Raw genomic sequence first — 8478 nt, 5'->3', positions numbered from 1 at the left:
AGACATACTGGTATATATATATATATATATTACAGTTACAGAAAAATCTATTAAGTTGATCACCTGTGTAAAAGGCCGCGACCTAACTTAGGTGCCCAGTTTCAGGATCAGATCACCCGAGTAAATTGATTACCTATCATTTCTCCTTTATAAGTTGATCTTTTGTCTAATTCAAGCATTAAATTGTTGACCCATAAATGGCCAACTTACGCAGGCTTCCCTGCTTTAGCAATAGTTTTCTTTTCAAATGCCAAGATTTTGTATGCTTTTGCCTTTAGTGACTTCAAAGTTCAAAAATTAAATCGCCCAACATACCCGGCCAGGTATATAAATATTCAAAACCATAAAATACTAAAATCGCCAATATGCCAGATGGGGCGACTAAACAAAAACTAAGAGGGAGGGAAAAAAAAGATTATTTTAAAATATTTAATTTGACCTAAATATTATTGAATTCAATTATATAAAAGGGAATTTATTAAATTGAATTAACTTATTCTTTGTTATTCCCTTAGTCATGCTTATTTTTATTTAAAAAGAATTACCTCATTTGCTGGTCAAAACAAAATTAATGTTTTTAACATCGTTGTTGTATGGAACATGTTGAAGAGCATGCACTTAATGACAGTACATAATAATTTTAATATCAATTCTTTGCTAATAATAACGTAATGCATTAACTGTATCAGTGATTATTCGTGCTTAATACTTTCTTGTTGATGCAGAGTGTAAAAGTGTTAATGTAGATATATTGCTGTTATTAGTATTTTTGTAACAAATTAATAATAAAACTGAAGTAAAAGATGTTCGAGATGACGATTTAAGGAGAGTTTTTTTAAAGATTTAATGGAGTCATGATAGATTCCTGATGAAACGAAATAGTTTATCCAGGTTGCGAATCATCCGAGAGATACTAAAACACATAAAAAAATTCAAATGAATCTATGATTTTGTGATTAACCTGGAACTCATGAAGTTCTCATATAAAATTAATCTTCTTCTTTTCTATTAGCACTACAGCCCATGGTGAGCCTTAGCCTCCAGACAGCTCAGTCCCTGACCTTGTTCTTCCAAAAAATTTTTGAGTTCATTCGCTTTCTTCTGAACTGATTATTGTGAAACAGTTTTACATTTTGTATTTATTATTAAAATTTGCAAAAACTGGGATATTCGTTTCAGTGGGGCTAGACACTTTTCTGATAATCGAGAATCAGCTACGTAGTTGTTTAATTACAATTCAATTGACAATTGTATCAAGCAAACATTTTTATACTTCACCAATCGAATGGATATCAAGTTTTATATGAATTGTTAGCTTGTTTCTGAGTAATGTAAAGTAAAAATGATTTTAATTTCAAATTATTCTACCAAGTATAAAGTGTGATAGTTTTAACTTTGATACCATTCAAAATATAAAAACAAAATCATTTACAAAATGCGGAACTGTTGTATTGAATATCGTGTTTACTAATAAAACTCAAAAATTGCTCCGGTTTTCTAAATATTGCTGTCGCTTTTTTAATTTTTATTCGTCTTACGTAAGGAGACTAGTGTCCTCAAAAAACTGTTCGCACATTTTTCTAAAAAAACATTCGAGAGCTCACTTGTTCAGCTTTTCGAAAAAGTTATTTCCGTTATCGAATCCTTGCGAGGAATCTCTGTTCTAGGAATATTGATTTGGAAAGATCAAGTAGTTAGTTTTCAAAAATAAATTTTATTACCAGGCTTCTTGAGGACGTTGGTCAGCTTAGTCTAACGAACAAAGTAGAACGATATTTGCGATTTAGGATATTGGAAAGAGTTGAAATTTATCTACCACTTGAGTTTTGGTAGAATTCCACTAGAGCGCTTTTACGTAAAAATGAAACATTTAATTTAGTGTATGCACAGTGCTAAAAAGAAAGAAAAAAGAAGAAAGAATGAAAAGAGAAAACGGACCATCTAAAATAATTATTGATTTAATGTTTGGATTTTCATCTTCTAGAACACAATCTTAATCGTTTTAGGGGGTGACCTCAAATATGCTGATTAAATAATGCAAACGATATTTTAGGTTACGAAATCAGACTCAAAAACGTACTTTCTCTGAATAAATATACATTTTTTTCTCCAACGGAATCGGTTTTCTGACCCCCAAAATATAAGGGGTAGACGCAATCATGGAAATATGGTCACTATAGTTTGGTCACGAGAAAGATTCAATGTTTGAACCCCTTATTGTTAATTCTCTTTTTTTTTGGTTATATCACTATATCTCGAGAACTTTTTGAGCTAATTAAGAAAATTTTACACAAAATTGTAAATTTCGTTTATTTGAAGATAATTTCATGCAAAAAAGTAAATTTTAGCAATATTTATTATTTTTATTATTTTATTTAATAATAGTCGAGAAAAATTTGAAAAATAAATGTATAAATTTGAATTGTAAAATGAACGCATAATTTTTTTACATCATTTCGAAATTTGTAATTTTACATGGCGAAACACAAATTTTGAGCGTAATCGGTTGAATAGTTCCTGAGAAATCAAATTTTTAAAAAAGTAGTATATTTAAAATTATTAAGCAAATATCTTAATTTCTGCAATCTAAGTGCTTGAAAAGAAATAATTTAATTACAAATCAGTTAAAAGGAACATGTTTTCAAGGTGGAAACTTAAGCGCCTAACAGATTTACCCTTTTGTACCAAATAGTGTCCTTTTAAATGAATGACTCCTTTTATCAAAAATGAAAAAAAGTAATTCATTATTAGAATTTATTTTTGAGAAACTAATTGTTTGACTACCATAACATGTGAATAATTTGAATATTCATATTTAGATCTGACGAAGCACTTTGTCTTTTTAATCTAAGAGAAAAGTAAAGTAAACGAATGAAAGCGAATGGTGAAAAGAATCAATCTTAAGGTAAAAGAATGAAATATTTACTTGGTATAAACAAATTTGTATTGCCAAATTTTCATATATAGGTATTTTTTGTATATAGTCTACCTTTTTGTGGTAGAGTATTTATCAAATAAATCTTATTTGCTGATATAAAAAAAAAAATTAAGATACACATTCTACTACAGTTAGAAAAATTCTTGCACTTTAATCAGAAAGTTAGCTTCTTATAGTTCTTCTCTTATGATTCTTCTGTAAGGTTTCTTTTAAAAAGTGTGTTGCACAATGTGCATAACTCCCAACTCACAAAGTTTTCTCAGACGAATTTGATTTCGAAATTTAAAGTCGATGGAAAATGGGAAAAGCGGTGTAAAAAGATTGATGAAACAAAATATTCGAAACTATTCCAATCTACTAAAGATATTTGAAAAAGTTACAGCTAATAGATACAGAAGTTAAAACTAATTCACCTTCCTGCTTGTTCTTGATTTAAGAAATTTGATTTAAATTTATTTTGATCACCACCGCTTGAAAATAATTAAAACAGACATACTGGACGCTTTATAATAATCTTATGGATACAAAGCAATTTCCACTCTCAATTATCAATGTAATATTAATTTTATTTCTACCATGAAAAAAAAATCCACATGAAGTATCAATATTGGCCGCTATTAATGTATCATTTTGTACCAGATGATAAAAAATATTATTATTTTTTACAAAAATTCCTTTCTTACATGTTTGAATGCTAACGTAAGAGAAAGCTAAAATTAAAATGTTAAAATTACTATGCTTAAAGCGATCAAAAGTACATTTCTTTTACTTCGTAAATTTTTTTTTAAAGTATAATTTATCAATATTTTTAGTCACTGAAGAAAGCAATAATTCTTATAAATGTATGGTGTCGAACAAAACTGCTTTTTCATCGAAATGATTGCTTCAGTTTGGCTGACATATTGGCTGCTTTTCAAAATGGGATGATGCCAATAATTTCTTGCAACGGAACTCCCACACATACTTAACAGACAGTATCTATTTTTCGAAGTAAAATAACCTTTATAATCAGATCAACCAGGTTATAATCGGCTGGATATATAAAACAATGGAGTGAGAAACAATGACAAGTCTCATTTTTAAAATTTTTTTATAACCTAGTAAAATAAAAGGAGTCGCAAAATTTCTTCGGTTCCAAAGAACACTCAACGCCATTGCGACTATCAAAAAATAATTTTCTTTAAAAGTATTTATAAATTTAAAACAAATTATATAATTTTATTCGTGATCGAATTGCTTTTTTTAATAAAATATTAAATGTATTTTAATGCCGTTTATAACACTGAAATTATTGTTAAAAATTTAATGTATTTTAATATTCTTTATAATATTTTACTTGGAACTGAGTGAATTTGATCTCGATTGGAAATTTTAATTATCACACTGGTTTAATGTTATACACTTAATTTATTATGAAATGGTATAGTTACAAAAAAAAAGCAATATTTATAATCTATTAAAGCAGAAAAACCTGATAAAATAATAAAAAGATTCAAATAATCACTTTGAAATTTCACTAATAAGCATAATCGAACAGTTAGAAATATCGCAAAATTAAATTACAACTACAAATTTATGTATTTAGAAGAATATCAAGCAATTGAAATTTTATAAAAAGAAAAAACTTTTATTAATTTCCTTTTTATCATCCCGGTAGTAGAATACTAAGTGGATCTGCAGCTCTGTCCTAGTACTTAAAAATTTATCTTCGATCTCAGACAGAGAATATTATTTTGAAAATTCAGTTTCAGTTTCAACTTATGTTCAGATTCATTTTTCGAATTTATCTTGTTTAAATTTAAGTTGAGTTTTTAGCAGAGATAAAAAAAAAATGAACAAAGTACCTTTATAATGAAAGGTAATGAATAATTACCTTTAGTTTTAGGCGGCGTTCTCTGGATTCAACTATGTAATTCCCATATTTGTTTGCGCGTTAAAAATAATAATTATAATCTGCAGATGACGTAATCATCTGCAAAACTCACTGAAGTGTTTTAGGGTTCTCGTTTCCGGTCTTAAAACAAATCATAGCCTACCCCATTAATAGGCAGACACAAAAAGTCGTATAATATGAAAAACACTTACATGAAAAAAGTAGTAGAACGTATTTGTTTATTCCAGATAGATAGTTCTTTCTGTAACCTACCAGTTCAGTTTTGAGAATTTATCGCACCCTAATATCAGATATATACCTAAATATTTACATCGTTAATCTATTATAGTAAATATAATTATCTTGTCTCTGAAAACCAAATACAAATAGTGAACTACTTGTGCTACCACTTTTTTCTTCATTGTAAAAGGAATGATAAAAAACCGTCTTTTTTAAAGAACACTAGGCACAAATGGGTTAAACAAGAATGCCACAGGCGATTAAAAATATAAAAGGTGGTAGAAGATTATATTCATTTTCATTTATTTATTATCTTCTTAATTAGTCAATCATGACTACCACTAGGACTTGCACTTAAAATAATTCATATTTAAAGCAAAATTTTTCTTTGCACTCATTTTCAATCGTAAACTAAAAAGAAATATGAAAATAAAAATTCCTTATTTTAATTTTTTTTAATTAAAGTTTTGAATTTTATCAGTCACCACTTTTTGCATTTTAGTTGCCCGTGGCAACCCTGGTTAACATAACTGTAGCTGTCTGGTTTATTGAAGTTCGCGTCATGTGCTTTGCTAGTCAAATAAGAATGCACGAAATGTTCAATGTTATCTTCTACAGGATTTTAATAGAATGATTGAAGTTGCATCACTTTTATAAAGAAAAATAGGGCAATTAAGCAAATAATACATATTTTTTGTATGAAATTACACAACTTTTACAATAAATGACATATTTAACAAGTTAGTTGGCTTCACTTTTTAAACAATTATAAATTATTAAACCACGTCTCTTTATTTTATTTTTTTGGTATGCTATATTTAATTTCACATATTGTTTTGTTATTGTTACAACATGTTTGCAAAACACTAGCCTTGACCATTGATAACGTAGCTCGAATTGATAATAAAAATTATTTGGCAAATTTTTATAATTATTTTTTTATATAATATTTCTAATTTATTGCAGTAAAGTAATTTATTGGAATAGAAGTTCATCCTTTAAAAATAATCAATTTTCTTTAATGTAATATACATAAAAATAACCGTGGAATGACATTACATCTAATATTACATTTGATAATACATAAAATACGAAAAATTTCTTATAAATAAAATTTGCATGAAAAAAAAGTAATAAAAATAGAAATTGAAAATTTTAATGCAAAAGAAACTCTAATGAATAAATTGATTGAATTTTGATAATTATTTTGATAAGCGTCTTCACAACTGCATAGATGATTTATAATAAATATTGTTTAAAAAACCTGTTTTAGAGCTTACAATTAAATTCATCTACTTTCATAAATTATTTTTATATCTTTAATTATTTATTTAACGAACAAAAAAAATTATATTGTCCCCATAGGTCAGTTCAAGATTCCTTTTAAATTTTTGAACAAGTCTGTATTCACCTACTTGCTTTCCAAAACAGAGCATTCACTAATTGCGCAGCAATCAAAGAAATAAAAATAAAATAAAGTAAAATAAAATAAAATAAACATATTTTTTTTACAGAAGAGCTACTCTTATGCTTCCCAATACTTTATTAGGAAATGAAAACAACTTTAATCAAGATTCCAGCATTTTAATGTTTGAATAGTATCAGCGACGAAAATTTTTTAGCTAAATTTTAAATTATAAAATTAGTAAAATGTGCTTTTGACCTGAATATGGAATAATAATACAGTTCTGCATTAAAGTACAGTGTGTGTATTTGAATTAAAATTTTAATTCGATGATTGATAAATAAATGAAAAATGCCGTTTTCCACCAAATCATAGTACATTACAAAACTTGCAAAATTTTATTTGAAAATTTAGTGAACAATAGTAAACATGTAAAGCTATGAAAAATACTATTGACATTTTCATCAATGTAAGAGTTCTTTCAAAGTGAATGGAAAAACAGATTTGATAAAAAAATAATTAATAGGTTGCTGAAACAGTTATTGAATGTGAAAGGTATTGAAGACCAATCACAAATCCATCAAGCTGTGATTAGAAAACATTAGTTAAAAGATATTACAAATTAAAATACTAGAGAGAATAAACTTCATTTGCCACTTGATACATTTTTATATTTGTTTAAGTCGAAACTGATCACTTATTATATCATACTATCATGGGTTATATATTTATTCAAATTGAGACTGGTCATGATTATTAAGGATTATGTGTGTTAATTTTTTTATTTAACACAAAGCAACTGCCAAGTATATAAATAAAGCTATGTAAAATAAATGGTTGTATTTAAGTATTGAAAGAAAAACATTCATAAATCAGAGTTTTTTTCGGGCCTTGTAAAATTAAAGAAGTAATCATTTTATGATGAAACTACTAACATTTTTTCCATTTTTGGCAACGCTGCAATATTTAAAGCTTAGACGACGCATAATAGGCATCACATCAACATAGATTTCCGTAGAATAGTGGTCAGTGGTCAAAAATATGTCCAAGTATCTAACGACTCTTGGACATATGAGTTAATTTTTTATGGTAGTGGAACATTAACGTAAACCAAATATATTATGATTTTATAAACACGTTCACTTAAAACTTCACCTTAAAAATACAGTTTTATAGCTTTTCTCGTTTAAACTTTCATAAGTCATTTTTATTTGAATATTTTTTGAAATCTTATGCCTTCGAAACATTTTATAAAAATAATTATAGATAAAATGATATAAACTATCGAATCAAATAATAATGTATAACTTCATACAGTCTTAATAATCAAAAAGATTTAATAAACAAATAATATCCACGGAGCCTGTTAAAATAAATACATTGACATTTTTTTAAAGACGTAATAATTTACAAATTTAAGTTATATGTAAGCTATAAGCTCGTTAGAAGTTCAATAAATTTACTCACTTTCGATATTTGACGGAGCTGGATCAATCCTATTTGCCTTGTCGCGAGTCTTGAAGAGTTGTGGTGCCGCGGAAAACCTTCTTTAGGATCTTCCACGAAGGGCCGGCTGGCATCCAATGTCAGGCGCTATATTGGGATCACGGTACTCCAAAAATATCTCAAACAGCAACGCTCGCTGCCACGAGCTACTAAACTACCTTGCAAAAGTTCACCGTCTTAGAACAGACTCCCTCGCTTCTATTTTACGTCATTTGCTGATGTCGGAAGATTTCTTCTTCTTCAAAAAAAGAAGAAATCGAGAAACGAATCCTTTCAGAAATTAATATTTAATCTCTGTGTCCCCATTACAGTATTACGTGAATACTACCATGGATTGATGTCTTCCGGGTCTGTAGGGTAACCAACAGTTTGGCAGTTGGCACTGGAATTGTGGGCGATTGTTTACGCAAAGTAATTACGCCGGATGAAATTGTTTATAAAAAGCAATGAGAGAACATGACTTGACAATAATGTCTGTGGCGAATTAGTTGTAAATTTATCGAAGTTTTATTAAGA

The 8478-nt window shown here is 27.8% G+C and overlaps 1 protein-coding gene across 2 annotated transcripts in view; it reads right to left on the bottom strand.

Moving 5' to 3' along the window:
- LOC107436521 (RING finger protein nhl-1) overlaps nt 1–8060 on the bottom strand; it is a 33281-nt gene extending 25221 nt beyond the window's left edge. For both annotated transcript variants that reach the window (XR_011636639.1, XM_016048278.4), the window contains exon 1: nt 7924–8060. The gene's annotated coding sequence lies outside the window, so the exon portion shown is untranslated. The remainder of the gene's footprint in view (nt 1–7923) is intronic.
- Nucleotides 8061–8478: the final 418 nt, after the last annotated feature.

This window comes from Parasteatoda tepidariorum, chromosome 4 (assembly GCF_043381705.1).
Source record: "Parasteatoda tepidariorum isolate YZ-2023 chromosome 4, CAS_Ptep_4.0, whole genome shotgun sequence".
Classification (NCBI taxonomy): Eukaryota; Metazoa; Arthropoda; class Arachnida; order Araneae; family Theridiidae; genus Parasteatoda; species Parasteatoda tepidariorum.
This window is presented reverse-complemented; position numbering and strand designations above follow the sequence as displayed.